We start from the raw sequence: 27,126 nt of genomic DNA, 5'->3' as shown, positions 1-27,126 counted from the left end.
AATGAATCGTCATCATTTTAGTGACGCAACATATGTATTTTAAGAGATTCCTACTGTCCCTATTAAAAAGGGAAAATAAAATTATTATAAGTATATAACTTAAAAGAACGAAAACGGCGGTTCCAACTGTGATCGTCATAATGTACCCAAATGAATCGTCATCATTTTAGTGACGCAACATATGTATTTTAAGAGATTCCTACTGTCCCTATTAAAAAGGGAAAATAAAATTATTATAAGTATATAACTTAAAAGAACGAAATCGGCGGTTCCAACTGTGATCGTCATAATGTACCCAAATGAATCGTCATCATTTTAGTGACGCAACATATGTATTTTAAGAGATTCCTACTGTCCCTATTACAAAGGGAAAATATAATTATTATAAGTATATAACTTAAAAGAACGAAAATGGCGGTTTCAACTGTGATCGTCATAATGTACCCAAATGAATCGTCATCATTTTAGTGACGCAACATATGTATTTTAAGAGATTCCTACTGTCCCTATTAAAAAGGGAAAATAAAATTATTATAAGTATATAACTTAAAAGAACGAAAATGGCGGTTTCAACTGTGATCGTCATAATGTACCCAAATGAATCGTCATCATTTTAGTGACGCAACATATGTATTTTAAGAGATTCCTACTGTCCCTATTACAAAGGGAAAATAAAATTATTATAAGTATATAACTTAAAAGAACGAAAATGGCGGTTTCAACTGTGATCGTCATAATGTAGCCAAATGAATCGTAATCTTTTTAGTGATGCAATAAAATGTGGATTACAAATTCTTCCGTATTTATTATCTCCTCATTATATTGAAAAAAAGTGGGAACATCCATATATGGGATATGCATATTGTATGAATATCTCATATCATATGAAAAAATATCATAACGTATGGGATTTATTTATTATCCCATTTATATGAAAAAAAATTGTACTCACTATTAAAAATATTAATTTTGCCCATTTATCATATGGGAACATCCATATCATATGGGATATGCATTTTGTATAAATATCTCATATCATATGAAAAAAATATCATAACGTATGGGATTTATTTATTATCCCATTTATATGAAAAAAATTTCAATATCATATGGGATATGCATTTTGTATAAATATCTCATATCATATGAAAAAATATCATAACGTATGGGATTTATTTATTATACCATTTATATGAAAAAAAATATTCTATTATATCTATCATATGGGAACATTTCCATATCATATGGGAACTATCCATATCATATGGGATATGCATTTTGTATAAATATCTCATATCATATGAAAAAAATATCATAACGTATGGGATTTATTTATTATCCCATTTATATGAAAAAAATTTCAATATCATATGGGATATGCATTTTGTATAAATATCTCATATCATATGAAAAAAATATCATAACGTATGGGATTTATTTATTATCCCATTTATATGAAAAAAAATTTCAATATCATATGGGGAAATTTTTTTTTTAAAAATATCTCTTATTTTATGAAAAAATATCATAACGAGGGATTATTTATTATCCCATTTATATGAAAAAATTTCAATATCATATGGGATATGCATTTTGTATAAATATCTCATATCATATGAAAAAATATCATAACGTATGGGATTTATTTATTATACCATTTATATGAAAAAAAATTTTACTCAATATTAAAAATATAAATTTTGCCCACTTATCATATGGGAACATCCATATCATATGGGAAATGCATATCGTATGAACATCTCATATCATATGAAAAAATATCATAACGTATGGGATTTATTTATTATCCCATTTATATGAAAAAAATTTCAATATCATATGGGAACATCCATATCATATGGGATATGCATTTTGTATAAATATCTCATATCATATGAAAAAATATCATAACGTATGGGTTTTATTTATTATCTCATTTATATGAAAAAAATTTCAATATCATATGGGAACTTCCATATCATATGGGATATGCATTTTGTATAAATATCTCATATCATATGAAAAAATATCATAACGTATGGGATTTATTTATTATCCCATTTATATGAAAAAAAATTTTACTTAATATTAAAAATATAAATTTTGCCCATTTATCATATGGGAACATCCATATCATATGGGATATGCATATCGTATGAACATCTCATATCATATGAAAAAATATCATAACGTATGGGATTTATTTATTATCCCATTTATATGAAAAAAAATTTTACTCAATATTGAAAATATTTATTTTGCCCATTTATCATATGGGAACATCCATATCATATGGGATATGCATATCGTATAAATATCTCATATCATATGAAAAAATATCATAACGTATGGGGCTTATTTATTATCCCATTTATATGAAAAAAATTTCAATATCATATGGGAACATCCATATCATATGGGATATGCATTTTGTATAAATATCTCATATCATATGAAAAAATATCATAACGTATGGGATTTATTTATTATCCCATTTATATGAAAAAAATTTCAATATCATATGGGATATGCATTTTGTATAAATATCTCATATCATATGAAAAAATATCATAACGTATGGGATTTATTTATTATACCATTTATATGAAAAAAAATTTTACTCAATATTAAAAATATAAATTATGCCCACTTATCATATGGGAACATCCATATCATATGGGAAATGCATATCGTATGAACATCTCATATCATATGAAAAAATATCATAACGTATGGGATTTATTTATTATCCCATTTATTTGAAAAAAATTTCAATATCATATGGGAACATCCATATCATATGGGATATGCATTTTGTATAAATATCTCATATCATATGAAAAAATATCATAACGTATGGGATTTATTTATTATCTCATTTATATGAAAAAAATTTCAATATCATATGGGAACTTCCATATCATATGGGATATGCATTTTGTATAAATATCTCATATCATATGAAAAAATATCATAACGTATGGGATTTATTTATTATCCCATTTATATGAAAAAAAATTTTACTTAATATTAAAAATATAAATTTTGCCCATTTATCATATGGGAACATCCATATCATATGGGATATGCATATCGTATGAACATCTCATATCATATGAAAAAATATCATAACGTATGGGATTTATTTATTATCCCATTTATATGAAAAAAAATTTTACTCAGTATTGAAAATATTTATTTTGCCCATTTATCATATGGGAACATCCATATCATATGGGATATGCATATCGTATAAATATCTCATATCATATGAAAAAATATCATAACGTATGGGGCTTATTTATTATCCCATTTATATGAAAAAAAATTTTACTCAATATTAAAAATATAAATTTTGCCCATTTATCATATGGGATCATCCATATCATATGGGATATGCATATCGTATAAAAACATATTTATAAAAAAAAATGTTAATTTATTATTGAGCGGTACCTTCACACATAAATGGGCGATTTCGAGAATGCGTGGCACAAAACCTACTTAGGTGGTGTGATGTCGAGCATGGTCAGTCATATGTAATATCGGTACAGTTCTCAAATACATATGTCTTATGCATTTATAATCGGCAATGTCAATTTATTTATATATTATAATGAAGTTTAATGGTATTTATAAAAATACATATGAAAAATTATTGTTGAGTGGTACCTTCAAACATAAATGGGCGATTTCGAGAAAGCGTGGCACAAAACCTACTTAGGTGGTGTGATGTCGAGCATGGTCAGTCATATGTAATATCGGTACAGTTCTCAAATACATATGTCTTATGCATTTATAATCGGCAATGTCAGTTTATTTATATATTATATTTTTAAATTTTTTTTTTTTTTTAAAAAATTTATTTTAAAAATTTTTTTGGGGGGGTTCCTTTAAAAAAAAAAGGGGGATTTGGGGAAAGCGTGGCACAAAACCTACTTAGGTGGTGTGATGTCGAGCATGGTCAGTCATATGTAATATCGGTACAGTTCTCAAATACATATGTCTTATGCATTTATAATCGGCAATGTCAATTTATTTATATATTATAATGAAGTTTAATGGTATTTATAAAAATACATATGAAAAATTATTGTTGAGTGGTACCTTCAAACATAAATGGGCGATTTCGAGAAAGCGTGGCACAAAACCTACTTAGGTGGTGTGATGTCGAGCATGGTCAGTCATATGTAATATCGGTACAGTTCTCAAATACATATGTCTTATGCATTTATAATCGGCAATGTCAATTTATTTATATATTATAATGAAGTTTAATGGTATTTATAAAAATACATATGAAAAATTATTGTTGAGTGGTACCTTCAAACATAAATGGGCGATTTCGAGAAAGCGTGGCACAAAACCTACTTAGGTGGTGTGATGTCGAGCATGGTCAGTCATATGTAATATCGGTACAGTTCTCAAATACATATGTCTTATGCATTTATAATCGGCAATGTCAATTTATTTATATATTATAATGAAGTTTAATGGTATTTATAAAAATACATATGAAAAATTATTGTTGAGTGGTACCTTCAAACATAAATGGGCGATTTCGAGAAAGCGTGGCACAAAACCTACTTAGGTGGTGTGATGTCGAGCATGGTCAGTCATATGTAATATCGGTACAGTTCTCAAATACATATGTCTTATGCATTTATAATCGGCAATGTCAATTTATTTATATATTATAATGAAGTTTAATGGTATTTATAAAAATACATATGAAAAATTATTGTTGAGTGGTACCTTCAAACATAAATGGGCGATTTCGAGAAAGCGTGGCACAAAACCTACTTAGGTGGTGTGATGTCGAGCATGGTCAGTCATATGTAATATCGGTACAGTTCTCAAATACATATGTCTTATGCATTTATAATCGGCAATGTCAATTTATTTATATATTATAATGAAGTTTAATGGTATTTATAAAAATACATATGAAAAATTATTGTTGAGTGGTACCTTCAAACATAAATGGGCGATTTCGAGAAAGCGTGTCACAAAACCTACTCATGATGAACAGTGGTTGTTCAGACTAATTGAAGGTTATGCTCTACTTCAAATTTAATATATCAAATAAAAAGATAATGAAAAAGCCTACCAAGGTATTCCAAGGTGTATGATGAAACGGTCTTAGGAGCGTTCTCTCTGCTGAAGTTTATTCACTGGTTATATTTGGATTTATCGTTAATACAAAATAAAGATTATGAGCATTAAATTAGTTCTTAGTTTAATTGTTCATAATCTTTAACCTTTTTATATAAAAAGGTAAATATGAGAATTGCGTCATAAATCTTGTTATGTTCGCAAATTAACTAATTGATCTTTTATATAGAGCAAAATTATTATTTTTTTTTTATTAAAATCAAGTCATTTTTATTGAATTAACTTTTCCTTATAATTAAAAAACATTCGTCACATTAAATTTGAGTGATGGTTTTACTTAATATATAAAATCACACATTAAATATCAATTTCTATTTAAATTTTAAATTTAATATCAAAATACAAATGTTTATTTTATTTGAAAATAAACAAAATTAAAGCAAATGTGATTATATATTTTGTAAGTGTAAAAATAAAGATATTTTTGATCATTATTATTGAAAATTTATACAATTAATGAAAAACGAAAATGAACGCTATTAAATTTTGGCCGTATTCGTAAAATGTTACCACAAATAATATATTTTATTTTATTGAAAAATATATAATATTGTCAAGTATCTTTAAATATTTTAAAATATGCGTTTGTCTAAATTCATATATTCATGTTTTTAACAACACATTAAATAATAACATTATTCTGGTTGATCCTGCCAGTAGTTATATGCTTGTCTCAAAGATTAAGCCATGCATGTCTAAGTACACACGAATTAAAAGTGAAACCGCAAAAGGCTCATTATATCAGTTATGGTTCCTTAGATCGTTAACAGTTACTTGGATAACTGTGGTAATTCTAGAGCTAATACATGCAATTAAAACACGGACCTTTTGGGACGTGTGCTTTTATTAGACTAAAACCAAGCGATCAATTGATCGTTATATTGGTTGAACTCTAGATAACATGCAGATCGTATGGTCTTGTACCGACGACAGATCTTTCAAATGTCTGCCCTATCAACTTTTGATGGTAGTATCTAGGACTACCATGGTTGCAACGGGTAACGGGGAATCAGGGTTCGGTTCCGGAGAGGGAGCCTGAGAAACGGCTACCACATCTAAGGAAGGCAGCAGGCGCGTAAATTACCCACTCCCAGCTCGGGGAGGTAGTGACGAAAAATAACAATACAGGACTCATATCCGAGGCCCTGTAATTGGAATGAGTACACTTTAAATCCTTTAACAAGGACCAATTGGAGGGCAAGTCTGGTGCCAGCAGCCGCGGTAATTCCAGCTCCAATAGCGTATATTAAAGTTGTTGCGGTTAAAACGTTCGTAGTTGAACTTGTGCTTCATACGGGTAGTACAACATACATTTGTAGTTAGTACTATACCTTTATGTATGTAAGCGTATTATCGGTGGAGTTCTTATATGTAATTAAGTACTTGTACTTTTTTATATATTCCTCCTATTTAAAAACCTACATTAGTGCTCTTCATCGAGTGTTTTTGTGGGCCGGTACAATTACTTTGAACAAATTAGAGTGCTTAAAGCAGGCTTCAAATGCCTGAATATTCTGTGCATGGGATAATGAAATAAGACCTCTGTTCTGCTTTCATTGGTTTTCAGATCAAGAGGTAATGATTAATAGAAGCAGTTTGGGGGCATTAGTATTACGACGCGAGAGGTGAAATTCTTGGACCGTCGTAAGACTAACTTAAGCGAAAGCATTTGCCAAAGATGTTTTCATTAATCAAGAACGAAAGTTAGAGGTTCGAAGGCGATCAGATACCGCCCTAGTTCTAACCATAAACGATGCCAGCTAGCAATTGGGTGTAGCTACTTTTATGGCTCTCTCAGTCGCTTCCCGGGAAACCAAAGCTTTTGGGCTCCGGGGGAAGTATGGTTGCAAAGCTGAAACTTAAAGGAATTGACGGAAGGGCACCACCAGGAGTGGAGCCTGCGGCTTAATTTGACTCAACACGGGAAAACTTACCAGGTCCGAACATAAGTGTGTAAGACAGATTGATAGCTCTTTCTCGAATCTATGGGTGGTGGTGCATGGCCGTTCTTAGTTCGTGGAGTGATTTGTCTGGTTAATTCCGATAACGAACGAGACTCAAATATATTAAATAGATATCTTCAGGATTATGGTGTTGAAGCTTATATTGCCTTCATTCATGGTAGCAGTAAAATGTTTATTGTGTTTGAATGTGTTTATATAAGTGGAGCCGTACCTGTTGGTTTGTCCCATTATAAGGACACTAGCTTCTTAAATGGACAAATTGCGTCTAGCAATAATGAGATTGAGCAATAACAGGTCTGTGATGCCCTTAGATGTCCTGGGCTGCACGCGCGCTACAATGAAAGTATCAACGTGTATTTCCTAGACCGAGAGGTCCGGGTAAACCGCTGAACCACTTTCATGCTTGGGATTGTGAACTGAAACTGTTCACATGAACTTGGAATTCCTAGTAAGTGTGAGTCATTAACTCGCATTGATTACGTCCCTGCCCTTTGTGCACACCGCCCGTCGCTACTACCGATTGAATTATTTAGTGAGGTCTCCGGACGTGATCACTGTGACGCCTTGCGTGTTACGGTTGTTTCGCAAAAGTTGACCGAACTTGATTATTTAGAGGAAGTAAAAGTCGTAACAAGGTTTCCGTAGGTGAACCTGCGGAAGGATCATTATTGTATTTTCCAACCGTTATTAAAATAAATAAATTCCAAATTATTATAAGATATATAAGATGAAAATGAAATTTAAGATGAGAGCATAAGAACTAAATTCTATCCTATTTACCCAAGGATAAAAAAAAAGAGTATAAAATTAAACAACAATTGACGGACGGTAGCAAAATATGCTAAAACTCTTTAAATTATGGTGTTTTGCCAGCCATAAATAAAAATTATGTATTCCGATCGGAGATTGAAAATGATTTTTGTATATCTTATTTATTTGCGTGTATATGTACCATAATATACAGGCGTTGCGTATTGTATTGGCCATTATTGGTTTGGGCATTCAATGGTTAAAGCAACATCCCAAATGTACAATGTTGTACCTGCATTTAAGGTTAACGTTTTACATAATTTGATCGCTTACAAAATTTATCATCTTTTATAAATTATCAAGTCCAGTATTCAATCATTTATGTTAACTAAGACATTTCGCAGCATTCGTTTGGGTTAAGATTTTATTGAAGGAATTGATATATGCCAGTAAAATGGTGTATTTTTAATTTCTTTCAATAAAAATATTATTGACGTAATGAAATAAACAAACAATTTATTAATCACTCTAAGCGGTGGATCACTCGGCTCATGGGTCGATGAAGAACGCAGCAAACTGTGCGTCATCGTGTGAACTGCAGGACACATGAACATCGACATTTTGAACGCATATCGCAGTCCATGCTGTTATGGTACTTTAATTAATTTTAGAGTGCTGCTTGGACTACATATGGTTGAGGGTTGTAAGACTATGCTAAATAAGTTGTTTTAGTATTTTACGAAATATTAAAGCATATGGTATATTATTGGATATATATATATATGTATATTCATAATATTAATAATAATTGAAACACATTGGCTCTCATATGTATGAGAAAAATGAAGATGTATAATTTTCTTTTTCAAATCAAATGATACTGAGGAATGTTTAGCATAAAAAATATAAAATTTTAATCTAGAATTGCCTCTTATTAATGATATGAAATGAAAAACAATTGTCATAATATTATTCTTCACTTAAATTAGAAATTTACAATGGTTTTAATATATTTAATAATATATTTGTGTGTATATACAACCTCAACTCATATGGGACTACCCCCTGAATTTAAGCATATTAATTAGGGGAGGAAAAGAAACTAACAAGGATTTTCTTAGTAGCGGCGAGCGAAAAGAAAATAGTTCAGCACTAAGTCACTTTGTCTTTATGGCAAATGTGAGATGCAGTGTATGGAGCATCAATATTCTAGTATGAGAAATTAACGATTTAAGTCCTTCTTAAATGAGGCCATTTACCCATAGAGGGTGCCAGGCCCGTATAACGTTAATGATTACTAGATGGTGTTTCCAAAGAGTCGTGTTGCTTGATAGTGCAGCACTAAGTGGGTGGTAAACTCCATCTAAAACTAAATATAACCATGAGACCGATAGTAAACAAGTACCGTGAGGGAAAGTTGAAAAGAACTCTGAATAGAGAGTTAAATAGTACGTGAAACTGCTTAGAGGTTAAGCCCGATGAACCTGAATATCCATTATGGAAAATTCATCATTAGAGTTGTAATATTTCAATAATATTATAATAATAGTGTGCATTTTTTCCATATAAGGACATTGTAATCTATTAACATGAACCAAATTTATCATAAAATATGACTTATAGTTTATTTAAATTATTTTGCTTGCATTTTAACATAGAATAAATGTCATTAATTTGATAAAGTGTTGATAGATTTATATGAATACAGTGCGTTAATTTTTCGGAATTATATAATAGCATGATTATCATTGATTTTCTGTGTTTATTATATGCACTTGTATGATTAACAATGCGAAAGATTCAGGATACCTTCGGGACCCGTCTTGAAACACGGACCAAGGAGTCTAACATATGTGCAAGTTATTGGGATATAAACCTAATAGCATAATTAACTTGACTAATAATGGGATTAGTTTTTTAACTATTTATAGTTAATTAACACAATCCCGGGGCGTTCTATATAGTTATGTATAATGATATTTATATTATTTATACCTCTAACTGGAACGTACCTTGAGCATATATGCTGTGACCCGAAAGATGGTGAACTATACTTGATCAGGTTGAAGTCAGGGGAAACCCTGATGGAAGACCGAAACAGTTCTGACGTGCAAATCGATTGTCAGAATTGAGTATAGGGGCGAAAGACCAATCGAACCATCTAGTAGCTGGTTCCTTCCGAAGTTTCCCTCAGGATAGCTGGTGCATTTAAATGTTATATAAAATAATCTTATCTGGTAAAGCGAATGATTAGAGGCCTTAGGGTCGAAACGATCTTAACCTATTCTCAAACTTTAAATGGGTAAGAACCTTAACTTTCTTGATATGAAGTTTAAGGTTATGATATATTGTGCCCAGTGGGCCACTTTTGGTAAGCAGAACTGGCGCTGTGGGATGAACCAAACGTAATGTTACGGTGCCCAAATTAACAACTCATACAGAAACCATGAAAGGCGTTGGTTGCTTAAAACAGCAGGACGGTGATCATGGAAGTCGAAATCCGCTAAGGAGTGTGTAACAACTCACCTGCCGAAGCAACTAGCCCTTAAAATGGATGGCGCTTAAGTTGTATACCTATACATTACCGCTAAAGTAGATGATTTATATTATTTATAATATAAATTTTGAAACTTTAGTGAGTAGGAAGGTACAATGGTGTGCTTAGAAGTGTTTGGCGTAAGCCTGCATGGAGCCGCCATTGGTACAGATCTTGGTGGTAGTAGCAAATAATCGAATGAGACCTTGGAGGACTGAAGTGGAGAAGGGTTTCGTGTGAACAGTGGTTGATCACGAGTTAGTCGGTCCTAAGTTCAAGGCGAAAGCCGAAAATTTTCAAGTTTTAAATATGTCAAATAAATTAATCTAAAGTAAAACACTTGAATAATTTTGAACGAAAGGGAATACGGTTCCAATTCCGTAACCTGTTGAGTATCCGTTTGTTATTAAATATGGGCCTCGTGCTCATCCTGGCAACAGGAACGACCATAAAGAAGCCGTCGAGAGGTATCGGAAGAGTTTTCTTTTTCTGTTTTATAGCCGTACTACCATGGAAGTCTTTCGCAGAGAGATATGGTAGATGGGCTAGAAGAGCATGACATATACTGTTGTGTCGATATTTTCTCCTCGGACCTTGAAAATTTATGGTGGGGATACGCAAACTTCTCAACAGGCCGTACCAATATCCGCAGCTGGTCTCCAAGGTGAAGAGTCTCTAGTCGATAGAATAATGTAGGTAAGGGAAGTCGGCAAATTAGATCCGTAACTTCGGGATAAGGATTGGCTCTGAAGATTGAGATAGTCGGGCTTGATTGGGAAACAATAACATGGTTTATGTGCTCGTTCTGGGTAAATAGAGTTTCTATCATTTATGATAGTTATTTGTTCCCCGGATAGTTAGTTACGTAGCCAATTGTGGAACTTTCTTGCTAAAATTTTTAAGAATACTAATTAATTTTAATTAGTTCTTTTAAATTATAACGATTATCAATTAACAATCAATTCAGAACTGGCACGGACTTGGGGAATCCGACTGTCTAATTAAAACAAAGCATTGTGATGGCCCTAGCGGGTGTTGACACAATGTGATTTCTGCCCAGTGCTCTGAATGTCAAAGTGAAGAAATTCAAGTAAGCGCGGGTCAACGGCGGGAGTAACTATGACTCTCTTAAGGTAGCCAAATGCCTCGTCATCTAATTAGTGACGCGCATGAATGGATTAACGAGATTCCTACTGTCCCTATCTACTATCTAGCGAAACCACAGCCAAGGGAACGGGCTTGGAATAATTAGCGGGGAAAGAAGACCCTTTTGAGCTTGACTCTAATCTGGCAGTGTAAGGAGACATAAGAGGTGTAGAATAAGTGGGAGATATTATTCCTTGTGTTTGATATCGCCAATGAAATACCACTACTCTTATTGTTTCCTTACTTACTTGATTAAATGGAACGTGTATCATTTCCTAGCCATTATACGGATATATTTATTATATCTTATGGTATTGGGTTTTGATGCAAGCTTCTTGATCAAAGTATCACGAGTTTGTTATATAATCGCAAACAAATTCTTTAATGAGAGATTGCATTTATGTATTTTCAATTTGAAATTTTTGGTATAACTCCAATTACTCAGGTATGATCCAATTCAAGGACATTGCCAGGTAGGGAGTTTGACTGGGGCGGTACATCTCTCAAATAATAACGGAGGTGTCCCAAGGCCAGCTCAGTGCGGACAGAAACCACACATAGAGCAAAAGGGCAAATGCTGACTTGATCTCGGTGTTCAGTACACACAGGGACAGCAAAAGCTCGGCCTATCGATCCTTTTGGTTTAAAGAGTTTTTAACAAGAGGTGTCAGAAAAGTTACCATAGGGATAACTGGCTTGTGGCGGCCAAGCGTTCATAGCGACGTCGCTTTTTGATCCTTCGATGTCGGCTCTTCCTATCATTGTGAAGCAAAATTCACCAAGCGTTGGATTGTTCACCCATGCAAGGGAACGTGAGCTGGGTTTAGACCGTCGTGAGACAGGTTAGTTTTACCCTACTAATGACAAAACGTTGTTGCGACAGCATTCCTGCGTAGTACGAGAGGAACCGCAGGTACGGACCAATGGCACAATACTTGTTCGAGCGAACAGTGGTATGACGCTACGTCCGTTGGATTATGCCTGAACGCCTCTAAGGTCGTATCCGTGCTGGACTGCAATGATAAATAAGGGGCAATTTGCATTGTATGGCTTCTAAACCATTAAAAGTTTATTTTATAAACGACAATGGATGTGATGCCAATGTTATTTGTAACATAGTAAATTGGGAGGATCTTCGATCACCTGATGCCGCGCTAGTTACTTATTAAAACATTATTTAATACAATGACAAAGCCTAGAATCAATTGTAAACGACTTTTGTAACAGGCAAGGTGTTGTAAGTGGTTGAGCAGCTGCCATACTGCGATCCACTGAAGCTTATCCTTTGCTTGATGATTCGATTTTTAAATTGCCGATGTATTTTTATTATATGGAGAGTATTTCATATAATAAGTATTATTATTTATTATAAGTATATAACTTAAAAGAACGAAAACGGCGGTTCCAACTGTGATCGTCATAATGTACCCAAATGAATCGTCATCATTTTAGTGACGCAACATATGTATTTTAAGAGATTCCTACTGTCCCTATTAAAAAGGGAAAATAAAATTATTATAAGTATATAACTTAAAAGAACGAAAACGGCGGTTCCAACTGTGATCGTCATAATGTACCCAAATGAATCGTCATCATTTTAGTGACGCAACATATGTATTTTAAGAGATTCCTACTGTCCCTATTAAAAAGGGAAAATAAAATTATTATAAGTATATAACTTAAAAGAACGAAAACGGCGGTTCCAACTGTGATCGTCATAATGTACCCAAATGAATCGTCATCATTTTAGTGACGCAACATATGTATTTTAAGAGATTCCTACTGTCCCTATTAAAAAGGGAAAATAAAATTATTATAAGTATATAACTTAAAAGAACGAAAACGGCGGTTCCAACTGTGATCGTCATAATGTACCCAAATGAATCGTCATCATTTTAGTGACGCAACATATGTATTTTAAGAGATTCCTACTGTCCCTATTACAAAGGGAAAATAAAATTATTATAAGTATATAACTTAAAAGAACGAAAACGGCGGTTCCAACTGTGATCGTCATAATGTACCCAAATGAATCGTCATCATTTTAGTGACGCAACATATGTATTTTAAGAGATTCCTACTGTCCCTATTACAAAGGGAAAATAAAATTATTATAAGTATATAACTTAAAAGAACGAAAACGGCGGTTCCAACTGTGATCGTCATAATGTACCCAAATGAATCGTCATCATTTTAGTGACGCAACATATGTATTTTAAGAGATTCCTACTGTCCCTATTAAAAAGGGAAAATAAAATTATTATAAGTATATAACTTAAAAGAACGAAAACGGCGGTTCCAACTGTGATCGTCATAATGTACCCAAATGAATCGTCATCATTTTAGTGACGCAACATATGTATTTTAAGAGATTCCTACTGTCCCTATTAAAAAGGGAAAATAAAATTATTATAAGTATATAACTTAAAAGAACGAAAAGGCGGTTCCAACTGTGATCGTCATAATGTACCCAAATGAATCGTCATCATTTTAGTGACGCAACATATGTATTTTAAGAGATTCCTACTGTCCCTATTAAAAAGGGAAAATAAAATTATTATAAGTATATAACTTAAAAGAACGAAAACGGCGGTTCCAACTGTGATCGTCATAATGTACCCAAATGAATCGTCATCATTTTAGTGACGCAACATATGTATTTTAAGAGATTCCTACTGTCCCTATTAAAAAGGGAAAATAAAATTATTATAAGTATATAACTTAAAAGAACGAAAACGGCGGTTCCAACTGTGATCGTCATAATGTACCCAAATGAATCGTCATCATTTTAGTGACGCAACATATGTATTTTAAGAGATTCCTACTGTCCCTATTAAAAAGGAAAATAAAATTATTATAAGTATATAACTTAAAAGAACGAAAATGGCGGTTTCAACTGTGATCGTCATAATGTACCCAAATGAATCGTCATCATTTTAGTGACGCAACATATGTATTTTAAGAGATTCCTACTGTCCCTATTACAAAGGGAAAATAAAATTATTATAAGTATATAACTTAAAAGAACGAAAATGGCGGTTTCAACTGTGATCGTCATAATGTAGCCAAATGAATCGTAATCTTTTTAGTGATGCAATAAAATATGGATTACAAATTCTTCCGTATTTATTATCTCCTCATTATATTGAAAAAAAGTGGGAACATCCATATATGGGATATGCATATTGTATGAATATCTCATATCATATGAAAAAATATCATAACGTATGGGATTTATTTATTATCCCATTTATATGAAAAAAAATTGTACTCACTATTAAAAATATTAATTTTGCCCATTTATCATATGGGAACATCCATATCATATGGGATATGCATTTTGTATAAATATCTCATATCATATGAAAAAATATCATAACGTATGGGATTTATTTATTATCCCATTTATATGAAAAAAATTTTACTCAATATAAAAAAAAATACCACTTATCATAGGGAACATCCATATCATATGGGATATGCATTTTGTATAAATATCTCATATCATATGAAAAAATATCATAACGTATGGGATTTATTTATTATCCCATTTATATGAAAAAAATTTCAATATCATATGGGAACATCCATATCATATGGGATATGCATTTTGTATAAATATCTCATATCATATGAAAAAATATCATAACGTATGGGATTTATTTATTATCCCATTTATATGAAAAAAAAAATTTTTGCCAATTTATCATATGGGAACATCCATATCATATGGGATATGCATTTTGTATAAATATCTCATATCATATGAAAAAATATCATAACGTATGGGATTTATTTATTATCCCATTTATATGAAAAAAATTTCAATATCATATGGGATATGCATTTTGTATAAATATCTCATATCATATGAAAAAATATCATAACGTATGGGATTTATTTATTATCCCATTTATATGAAAAAAATTTCAATATCATATGGGATATGCATTTTGTATAAATATCTCATATCATATGAAAAAATATCATAACGTATGGGATTTATTTATTATACCATTTATATGAAAAAAAATTTTACTCAATATTAAAAATATAAATTTTGCCCACTTATCATATGGGAACATCCATATCATATGGGAAATGCATATCGTATGAACATCTCATATCATATGAAAAAATATCATAACGTATGGGATTTATTTATTATCCCATTTATATGAAAAAAATTTCAATATCATATGGGAACATCCATATCATATGGGATATGCATTTTGTATAAATATCTCATATCATATGAAAAAATATCATAACGTATGGGATTTATTTATTATCCCATTTATATGAAAAAAATTTCAATATCATATGGGAACATCCATATCATATGGGATATGCATTTTGTATAAATATCTCATATCATATGAAAAAATATCATAACGTATGGGATTTATTTATTATCCCATTTATATGAAAAAAAATTTTACTCAATATTAAAAATATAAATTTTGCCCATTTATCATATGGGAACATCCATATCATATGGGATATGCATATCGTATGAACATCTCATATCATATGAAAAAATATCATAACGTATGGGATTTATTTATTATCCCATTTATATGAAAAAAATTTCAATATACTCATATGGGAACATCCATATCATATGGGATATGCATTTTGTATAAATATCTCATATCATATGAAAAAATATCATAACGTATGGGATTTATTTATTATCCCATTTATATGAAAAAAAATTTTATCTCCTTATTAAAAATTTTAATTTTGCCCATTTATCATATGGGAAGGGAACATCCATATCATATGGGATATGCATTTTGTATAAATATCTCATATCATATGAAAAAATATCATAACGTATGGGATTTATTTATTATCCCATTTATATGAAAAAAAATTTTACTCAATATTAAAAATATAAATTATGCCCACTTATCATATGGGAACATCCATATCATATGGGATATGCATTTCGTATAAACATCTCATATCATATGAAAAAATATCATAACGTATGGGATTTATTTATTATCCCATTTATATGAAAAAAATTTCAATATCATATGGGATATGCATTTTGTATAAATATCTCATATCATATGAAAAAATATCATAACGTATGGGATTTATTTATTATACCATTTATATGAAAAAAATTTTACTCAATATTAAAAATATAAATTATGCCCACTTATCATATGGGAACATCCATATCATATGGGAAATGCATATCGTATGAACATCTCATATCATATGAAAAAATATCATAACGTATGGGATTTATTTATTATCCCATTTATATGAAAAAAATTTCAATATCATATGGGAACATCCATATCATATGGGATATGCATTTTGTATAAATATCTCATATCATATGAAAAAATATCATAACGTATGGGATTTATTTATTATCTCATTTATATGAAAAAAATTTCAATATCATATGGGATATGCATTTTGTATAAATATCTCATATCATATGAAAAAATATCATAACGTATGGGATTTATTTATTATACCATTTATATAAAAAAAAATTTTACTCAATATGAAAAAATAAATTATGCCAACTATCATATGGGAACATCCATATCATATGGGAAATGCATTTCGTATAAACATCTCATATCATATGAAAAAATATCATAACGTATGGGATTTATTTATTATCCCATTTATATGAAAAAAATTTCAATATCATATGGGAACATCCATATCATATGGGATATGCATTTTGTATAAATATCTCATATCATATGAAAAAATATCATAACGTATGGGATTTATTTATTATCCCATTTATATGAAAAAAAATTTTACTTAATATTAAAAATATAAATTTTGCCCATTTATCATATGGGAACATCCATATCATATGGGATATGCATATCGTATGAACATCTCATATCATATGAAAAAATATCATAACGTATGGGATTTATTTATTATCCCATTTATATGAAAAAAATTTTACTCAATATTGAAAATATTTATTTTGCCCATTTATCATATGGGAACATCCATATCATATGGGATATGCATATCGTATAAATATCTCATATCATATGAAAAAATATCATAACGTATGGGGCTTATTTATTATCCCATTTATATGAAAAAAATTTCAATATCATATGGGAACATCCATATCATATGGGATATGCATTTTGTATAAATATCTCATATCATATGAAAAAATATCATAACGTATGGGATTTATTTATTATCCCATTTATATGAAAAAAATTCAATATCATATGGGATATGCATTTTGTATAAATATCTCATATCATATGAAAAAATATCATAACGTATGGGATTTATTTATTATACCATTTATATGAAAAAAATTTTACTCAATATTAAAAATATAAATTATGCCCACTTATCATATGGGAACATCCATATCATATGGGAAATGCATATCGTATGAACATCTCATATCATATGAAAAAATATCATAACGTATGGGATTTATTTATTATCCCATTTATATGAAAAAAATTTCAATATCATATGGGAACATCCATATCATATGGGATATGCATTTTGTATAAATATCTCATATCATATGAAAAAAATATCATAACGTATGGGATTTATTTATTATCTCATTTATATGAAAAAAATTTCAATATCATATGGGAACTTCCATATCATATGGGATATGCATTTTGTATAAATATCTCATATCATATGAAAAAATATCATAACGTATGGGATTTATTTATTATCCCATTTATATGAAAAAAAATTTTACTTAATATTAAAAATATAAATTTTGCCCATTTATCATATGGGAACATCCATATCATATGGGATATGCATATCGTATGAACATCTCATATCATATGAAAAAATATCATAACGTATGGGATTTATTTATTATCCCATTTATATGAAAAAAATTTTACTCAGTATTGAAAATATTTATTTTGCCCATTTATCATATGGGATCATCCATATCATATGGGATATGCATATCGTATAAATATCTCATATCATATGAAAAAATATCATAACCTATGGGGCTTATTTATTATCCCATTTATATGAAAAAAAATTTTACTCAATATTAAAAATATAAATTTTGCTCATTTATCATATGGGATCATCCATATCATTTGGGATATGCATATCGTATAAAAACATATTTATAAAAAAAAAATGTTAATTTATTATTGAGCGGTACCTTCACACATAAATGGGCGATTTCGAGAAAGCGTGGCACAAAACCTACTTAGGTGGTGTGATGTCGAGCATGGTCAGTCATATGTAATATCGGTACAGTTCTCAAATACATATGTATGTATGCATTATATAATCGGCAATGTCAATTTATTTATATATTATATTGAAGTTTAATGGTATTTATAAAAATACATATGAAAAATTATTGTTGAGTGGTACCTTCAAACATAAATGGGCGATTTCGAGAAAGCGTGGCACAAAACCTACTTAGGTGGTGTGATGTCGAGCATGGTCAGTCATATGTAATATCGGTACAGTTCTCAAATACATATGTCTTATGCATTTATAATCGGCAATGTCATTTATTTATTTATATATTATAATGAAGTTTAATGGTATTTATAAAAATACATATGAAAAATTATTGTTGAGTGGTACCTTCAAACATAAATGGGCGATTTCGAGAAAGCGTGGCACAAAACCTACTTAGGTGGTGTGATGTCGAGCATGGTCAGTCATATGTAATATCGGTACAGTTCTCAAATACATATGTCTTATGCATTTATAATCGGCAATGTCAATTTATTTATATATTATAATGAAGTTTATATGATATAATTTTTTTTTTTTTTTTTTTTTTTTTTTTTTTTTTTGGCGGACCCCATATCTGGGAATCTCCCTGTGGACTGATGGGATATTCAAATCCCTATGAAGAACTGAGTTCCTGACGTAGAACGGGGCACGCACCAGTTTGCGCAGAAGCTTGTTTTGAAACCTTTGCAGGATTTCAACGTTGGAGTGACTTGCCGTGCCCCATAACTGGATGCCGTATGTCCAGATAGGCTTCAGTATGGCGTTGTACAGCAGCACCTTGTTTGATATGCTGAGCTGCGATCTGTGACCAAAGAGCCAGTTCATCCTTCTTGCCTTCAAATTGAGCTGAGTTGTCTTTGCCCTGATGTGAGCCTTCCAGTTGAGTCTTCTGTCAAGGGTGAGGCCGAGGTATTTCACCTTATCGACTATGGGCAGAGGAGTCCCGTGCAGACTGACAGGAGGACAGTCACCCGTTCGTGTAGCAAAGGTGATGTGGTTGGATTTTGCTGAGTTTACGGCGATGTTCCATCTGAGCAGCCAAGGCTCAATAATGTTCAGCTGCCTTTGTACGATTTCGGTGGCTTGACTTCGAGTTGAGGCTGTTCCGATAAACGCAGTGTCATCTGCATAGGTTGCTATCAGTAGCTCGTGTGACTGGAGAGCTGGGAGATCAGCCGTGTATATGGTGTACAAGATGGGGCCTAGGACGCTTCCCTGAGGGACACCTGCCTTCACTTTCTCAATCCGGGATACCGCAGTGTCACATCTGATGTAGAAGATTCTATCAGCCAAGTATGATTTAAACAGCAGAAAGAAAGGGGCTGGGAGCCAAGACTTAAGTTTGAATAAGAGTCCCTCATGCCAAACTCTGTCGAACGCCTGCTTTATGTCCAGGAAGACGGCTGAACTATACTTTTTCTCCTCGAAGGCATTGAGTAATCTTTGGACGATGCGGTGACATTGCTCGGGGGTTCCGTGGTGTTGCCTGAAGCCAAACTGGTGGTGTGGAATGATATCGTCCAGCAACGGAAGCACTCTAGCCAAAAGTATTCTTTCGAATACCTTCGAGAGAAGCGCCAGGAGACTAATCGGACGGTATGATGCGGGGTCGCTTTCCTGTTTGCCTGGTTTTGGTATCATTACGATCTCAGCACATTTCCATTGGGATGGAAAGTGACTAAGATCGAATATACCGTTGAACAGGCACGCAAGGTGTTGGATTGCTCGTGGCGGGAGAAGCTTCAGGGTGACCGCGTCAATACCGTCGTAACCTGGGCTTTTAGTTGTTTTTAGCCTGTCAATTTCCATTTTTACTTCCTCCGGGGAGACTCTGCTGATGGGGAGGGCCATTTGACATGGTGACTCTAGGAAGTCTGTGGTGTCGTCTCGTTCGGCCTGCGTGCACAAGTTGAAAGGGGAGAAGGCATTAGCTACGTGAGTGGCAAACTCCTCTGCCTTTTCCTCTGATGATCTGCACCAGTCTCCGTTGATACCTCGAATGGGAACTTTCCTGTTTATGGGTCTTTTGAGGTATCTGGTCGCATTCCATAGATTTTTCTCAGGGTTGTTGGGCTCGAGGTTCTCCAAGTATTCAGCAGTAGCTGCGTTTCTTTGATCAGAAAATAGAGTCTTCAGGTGTTTAGTGGCTCTGTTAAGTGCTGTTTTGTCAACTGGGTTGCGACTGAGTTGCCAAACTCTTCGAAGTCTTCTCTTGTTCCTGATTGCATCTGTTATCTCATTTGACCAGGCAAACTTGTCCCTTTGGTTGCAACGGGGTTGTGTGGCTCGTGTAGGTGGTGTGCAAGAGGTAGCAGCTTCACAAATGTCGAGGGCAAATTTTTCGACGGATTCATCAATGTCCCCACCAGAGTTGAGGCGAACTGATGGGTTGACTACGTCCTCTAGTATGGATTGGAAGAGTTCAATGTTAGAGTTTCCCCTAAGCAACCGAGTGTTGCGTGTCTTGACTTCAGCAGGGGTGTCTACCCAGATTTTGATTGCGCTGTGGTCAGACAGCAGGTCTGGTTCATCAGCCACGGCGATTCTGCTGAGGTGAATGCCTCTGGTGACAACAATGTCTAAGACATCAGGAACCTTGTTTGGGTCGGTTGGCCAGTATGTAGGTTGACCAGTTGAGGCGATCCTCAGGTTGAGTGTGTTGACACAAGGTCTGAGGGCAATTCCCTTGGGGTTATTTAGCCTTGAGCCCCACCATGAGTGCTTGGCATTGAAGTCGCCTGCTATGAGAAACCTGTTGCCAAAAGTGCTCAGGCATTGTTGGAACATTTGCGTGTCGACTGCGTGACGTGGAGGGATGTAGCATGAAGCAATTGTCAGGAGTCCGAGTGAGGTTTTGATGACTGTTGATGCAGCTTGCAACCAGGGAAGAGTTAGCGGAGCGTTTTCGGTGTATTTTATTGTGGATTTTATAAGAATGGCAGCACCACCTCTGGCGTTGCCGCTCGGATGATTCGCCTGAAGCAAGGCAAATCCCTGGATTTTGAAGTAGGATCTGTCGGTAAGGTGTGTTTCACATAGGAGCATTATGTCGGTGCGGTTGCGTTTTAAATAAAGGTCGATTTCTGCCCAGCTTTTGCATAGGCCGTTGACATTCCATGAGACAAGTTTGAGGCCTATTTGCATAAGGCTGCCATTAGGGAATTGAACATTTGGGTCATCTGAACCAATTGCGCATGCATTACCTTGATAATTTGCTCCAGCTGGGAGGATTGGGTGTTGGATTCCGGGAGCGGGGGAAGGGGTGGGAGGTTGAATCCTGTTGTGGGAATGTTGCCAGGGAAGGAAGCGCCTTTGGCAGCGTTGGCGTATGATAAGCCACTAGTGACGTGCTTAGTATAAGCGTTCTGCGTGGTTGCGTTATTGGTTAGCGTGGGTTGGCTTGCTGTTGCTGTTCGCAGTGAGTTCTTGGCCACTTCCTTATACACTCTGCAGCCTTTGTAGGAGGCAGTGTGGTTCCCGTTGCAGTGAACGCATTTGGCTGGGGCTTCCTTGACTTTTGTGCACATTGAAGATATGTGGTTGCCTGCGCACTTGACACATCGGGCAGGCATGTTACAAAAGTGCTGTGTGTGCCTAAATTCCTGGCATTTGTGGCATTGGACGACGTTTCTGACCTTGCGAGGGGGCTCTATGGCTACGACTGCGTTGCAGAGGCGCTTAATTGAAAAGACTTCTTTGTTGTTGGCGGCTGGCTCGAAATCAACAAAGAAAATGGGCATGGGGACCTTTGTATGTCTGTTTTTGGCGTTGATGATATGCCGAACTGGGTGTCCAAGGGCTGCCAATTCCTCTCGGATGTCCTCAAGGGGGGTAGTATGATGCAGGTGCCTGATCACCACTCTGTAGGCTCTTTCTTGCTTCAGTTGATAGCAGTAGAACGCTCTATTATTGGTTTCCAGGGCTGCTATGAGGAGCTTGTAATCTCGAGCATTGGCTGTCATCACACGTACCTCGCCGTCTTTACCTGCCTTGTAGGAGAAGTCCTTACCGATAGATTTCGTGATGAATTTTAGCATTTCGGCAATGTTTGAAACAGCCGGAATAAAGATGGGCGGGGTCTTGGGTTCACCGCGTTTGTTGCCTGTGTTGCCTGTGATATCAGCAGCGGGGGAGACACCCGGGTTTGTGTTGGCTTCTGCAAGCAGAGCAAAACTGTTGGTGTTGTTGGTGTTGTTAGTGAGCGAGTATTTGTCCTTGGCTTGGGCTTTGCGCAAGATTTCGCCGGGCTCTGGCGAATCATCGTATTCAGATTCCGCCGACATGGCTGAATCCGAGCTGCTCGATGCAGACCTTTTTTGGGAAACGTTCTTCTTCCGCTTTATTTTTGGGGAGGCTCCTTTGAGTTTTAACGGAACTGTTTTCCAGATTTGTCCTTGCCAGGTTGCTGATGTGGCATTATTACTGCCGCTTGGTGCTTCGTTATTGCTCATAGTGACGGAGGGTTGTGGTAGTAAACTTTATGGGCAAAGCCCACAAGTATGCTACACTTTTTTCAATTTTGTTGGCGCAGTAAGTATGCAATAGTTTATGTTAGCTTCGGTGATTGGCTGACCAATCAGAAGTAAGTAACGGAACAGACTATGGTTGAATAGCGCGTGTTCCGCAAGCACAGTTATTTGTTGGTTTTGTTTTGATTATTTCACGATAACCGTTTGTTAGTCTTAAGATTTATCCGCACACACGTCCGTTTTGGTTTGGAGATCGCAGTAAGACTGTTAAAAAAAAAAAAAATAAAAATATTGTTGAGTGGTACCTTCAAACATAAATGGGCGATTTCGAGAAAGCGTGGCACAAAACCTACTTAGGTGGTGTGATGTCGAGCATGGTCAGTCATATGTAATATCGGTACAGTTCTCAAATACATATGTCTTATGCATTTATAATCGGCAATGTCAATTTATTTATATATTATAATGAAGTTTAATGGTATTTATAAAAATACATATGAAAAATTATTGTTGAGTGGTACCTTCAAACATAAATGGGCGATTTCGAGAAAGCGTGTCACAAAACCTACTCATGATGAACAGTGGTTGTTCAGACTAATTGAAGGTTATGCTCTACTTCAAATTTAATATATCAAATAAAAAGATAATGAAAAAGCCTACCAAGGTATTCCAAGGTGTATGATGAAACGGTCTTAGGAGCGTTCTCTCTGCTGAAGTTTATTCACTGGTTATATTTGGATTTATCGTTAATACAAAATAAAGATTATGAGCATTAAATTAGTTCTTAGTTTAATTGTTCATAATCTTTAACCTTTTTATATAAAAAGGTAAATATGAGAATTGCGTCATAAATCTTGTTATGTTCGCAAATTAACTAATTGATCTTTTATATAGAGCAAAATTATTATTTTTTTTTTATTAAAATCAAGTCATTTTTATTGAATTAACTTTTCCTTATAATTAAAAAACATTCGTCACATTAAATTTGAGTGATGGTTTTACTTAATATATAAAATCACACATTAAATATCAATTTCTATTTAAATTTTAAATTTAATATCAAAATACAAATGTTTATTTTATTTGAAAATAAACAAAATTAAAGCAAATGTGATTATATATTTTGTAAGTGTAAAAATAAAGATATTTTTGATCATTATTATTGAAAATTTATACAATTAATGAAAAACGAAAATGAACGCTATTAAATTTTGGCCGTATTCGTAAAATGTTACCACAAATAATATATTTTATTTTATTGAAAAATATATAATATTGTCAAGTATCTTTAAATATTTTAAAATATGCGTTTGTCTAAATTCATATATTCATGTTTTTAACAACACATTAAATAATAACATTATTCTGGTTGATCCTGCCAGTAGTTATATGCTTGTCTCAAAGATTAAGCCATGCATGTCTAAGTACACACGAATTAAAAGTGAAACCGCAAAAGGCTCATTATATCAGTTATGGTTCCTTAGATCGTTAACAGTTACTTGGATAACTGTGGTAATTCTAGAGCTAATACATGCAATTAAAACACGGACCTTTTGGGACGTGTGCTTTTATTAGACTAAAACCAAGCGATCAATTGATCGTTATATTGGTTGAACTCTAGATAACATGCAGATCGTATGGTCTTGTACCGACGACAGATCTTTCAAATGTCTGCCCTATCAACTTTTGATGGTAGTATCTAGGACTACCATGGTTGCAACGGGTAACGGGGAATCAGGGTTCGGTTCCGGAGAGGGAGCCTGAGAAACGGCTACCACATCTAAGGAAGGCAGCAGGCGCGTAAATTACCCACTCCCAGCTCGGGGAGGTAGTGACGAAAAATAACAATACAGGACTCATATCCGAGGCCCTGTAATTGGAATGAGTACACTTTAAATCCTTTAACAAGGACCAATTGGAGGGCAAGTCTGGTGCCAGCAGCCGCGGTAATTCCAGCTCCAATAGCGTATATTAAAGTTGTTGCGGTTAAAACGTTCGTAGTTGAACTTGTGCTTCATACGGGTAGTACAACATACATTTGTAGTTAGTACTATACCTTTATGTATGTAAGCGTATTATCGGTGGAGTTCTTATATGTAATTAAGTACTTGTACTTTTTATATATTCCTCCTATTTAAAAACCTACATTAGTGCTCTTCATCGAGTGTTTTTGTGGGCCGGTACAATTACTTTGAACAAATTAGAGTGCTTAAAGCAGGCTTCAAATGCCTGAATATTCTGTGCATGGGATAATGAAATAAGACCTCTGTTCTGCTTTCATTGGTTTTCAGATCAAGAGGTAATGATTAATAGAAGCAGTTTGGGGGCATTAGTATTACGACGCGAGAGGTGAAATTCTTGGACCGTCGTAAGACTAACTTAAGCGAAAGCATTTGCCAAAGATGTTTTCATTAATCAAGAACGAAAGTTAGAGGTTCGAAGGCGATCAGATACCGCCCTAGTTCTAACCATAAACGATGCCAGCTAGCAATTGGGTGTAGCTACTTTTATGGCTCTCTCAGTCGCTTCCCGGGAAACCAAAGCTTTTGGGCTCCGGGGGAAGTATGGTTGCAAAGCTGAAACTTAAAGGAATTGACGGAAGGGCACCACCAGGAGTGGAGCCTGCGGCTTAATTTGACTCAACACGGGAAAACTTACCAGGTCCGAACATAAGTGTGTAAGACAGATTGATAGCTCTTTCTCGAATCTATGGGTGGTGGTGCATGGCCGTTCTTAGTTCGTGGAGTGATTTGTCTGGTTAATTCCGATAACGAACGAGACTCAAATATATTAAATAGATATCTTCAGGATTATGGTGTTGAAGCTTATATTGCCTTCATTCATGGTAGCAGTAAAATGTTTATTGTGTTTGAATGTGTTTATATAAGTGGAGCCGTACCTGTTGGTTTGTCCCATTATAAGGACACTAGCTTCTTAAATGGACAAATTGCGTCTAGCAATAATGAGATTGAGCAATAACAGGTCTGTGATGCCCTTAGATGTCCTGGGCTGCACGCGCGCTACAATGAAAGTATCAACGTGTATTTCCTAGACCGAGAGGTCCGGGTAAACCGCTGAACCACTTTCATGCTTGGGATTGTGAACTGAAACTGTTCACATGAACTTGGAATTCCTAGTAAGTGTGAGTCATTAACTCGCATTGATTACGTCCCTGCCCTTTGTGCACACCGCCCGTCGCTACTACCGATTGAATTATTTAGTGAGGTCTCCGGACGTGATCACTGTGACGCCTTGCGTGTTACGGTTGTTTCGCAAAAGTTGACCGAACTTGATTATTTAGAGGAAGTAAAAGTCGTAACAAGGTTTCCGTAGGTGAACCTGCGGAAGGATCATTATTGTATTTTCCAACCGTTATTAAAATAAATAAATTCCAAATTATTATAAGATATATAAGATGAAAATGAAATTAAAGATGAGAGCATAAGAACTAAATTCTATCCTATTTACCCAAGGATAAAAAAAAAAGAGTATAAAATTAAACAACAATTGACGGACGGTAGCAAAATATGCTAAAACTCTTTAAATTATGGTGTTTTGCCAGCCATAAATAAAAATTATGTATTCCGATCGGAGATTGAAAATGATTTTTGTATATCTTATTTATTTGCGTGTATATGTACCATAATATACAGGCGTTGCGTATTGTATTGGCCATTATTGGTTTGGGCATTCAATGGTTAAAGCAACATCCCAAATGTACAATGTTGTACCTGCATTTAAGGTTAACGTTTTACATAATTTGATCGCTTACAAAATTTATCATCTTTTATAAATTATCAAGTCCAGTATTCAATCA

At 33.8% G+C, this 27,126-nt stretch overlaps 4 non-coding genes across 4 annotated transcripts; all 4 read left to right on the top strand.

The window, feature by feature from the left end:
• Positions 1-5,812: 5,812 nt before the first annotated feature.
• Positions 5,813-7,807, top strand: LOC137586154 (small subunit ribosomal RNA). Its single transcript, XR_011033714.1, has one exon. It is a non-coding gene; the product is annotated as a small subunit ribosomal RNA (ribosomal RNA).
• Positions 7,808-8,413: 606 nt separating this feature from the next.
• Positions 8,414-8,592, top strand: LOC137586164 (5.8S ribosomal RNA). Its single transcript, XR_011033723.1, has one exon. It is a non-coding gene; the product is annotated as a 5.8S ribosomal RNA (ribosomal RNA).
• A 335-nt stretch (positions 8,593-8,927) lies between these two features.
• LOC137586160 (large subunit ribosomal RNA) lies at positions 8,928-12,872 on the top strand. The gene has a single exon (XR_011033720.1). It is a non-coding gene; the product is annotated as a large subunit ribosomal RNA (ribosomal RNA).
• Positions 12,873-24,671: 11,799 nt separating this feature from the next.
• Positions 24,672-26,665, top strand: LOC137586148 (small subunit ribosomal RNA). Its single transcript, XR_011033709.1, has one exon. It is a non-coding gene; the product is annotated as a small subunit ribosomal RNA (ribosomal RNA).
• Positions 26,666-27,126: the final 461 nt, after the last annotated feature.

The sequence above is a fragment of the Drosophila tropicalis genome, unplaced genomic scaffold (assembly GCF_018151085.1).
Source record: "Drosophila tropicalis isolate 14030-0801.00 unplaced genomic scaffold, ASM1815108v1 contig_906, whole genome shotgun sequence".
In the NCBI taxonomy this organism is placed as follows: Eukaryota; Metazoa; Arthropoda; class Insecta; order Diptera; family Drosophilidae; genus Drosophila; species Drosophila tropicalis.
Note: the sequence above shows the minus strand (reverse complement) of the source record. Positions and strands in the feature narration are given on the sequence as shown.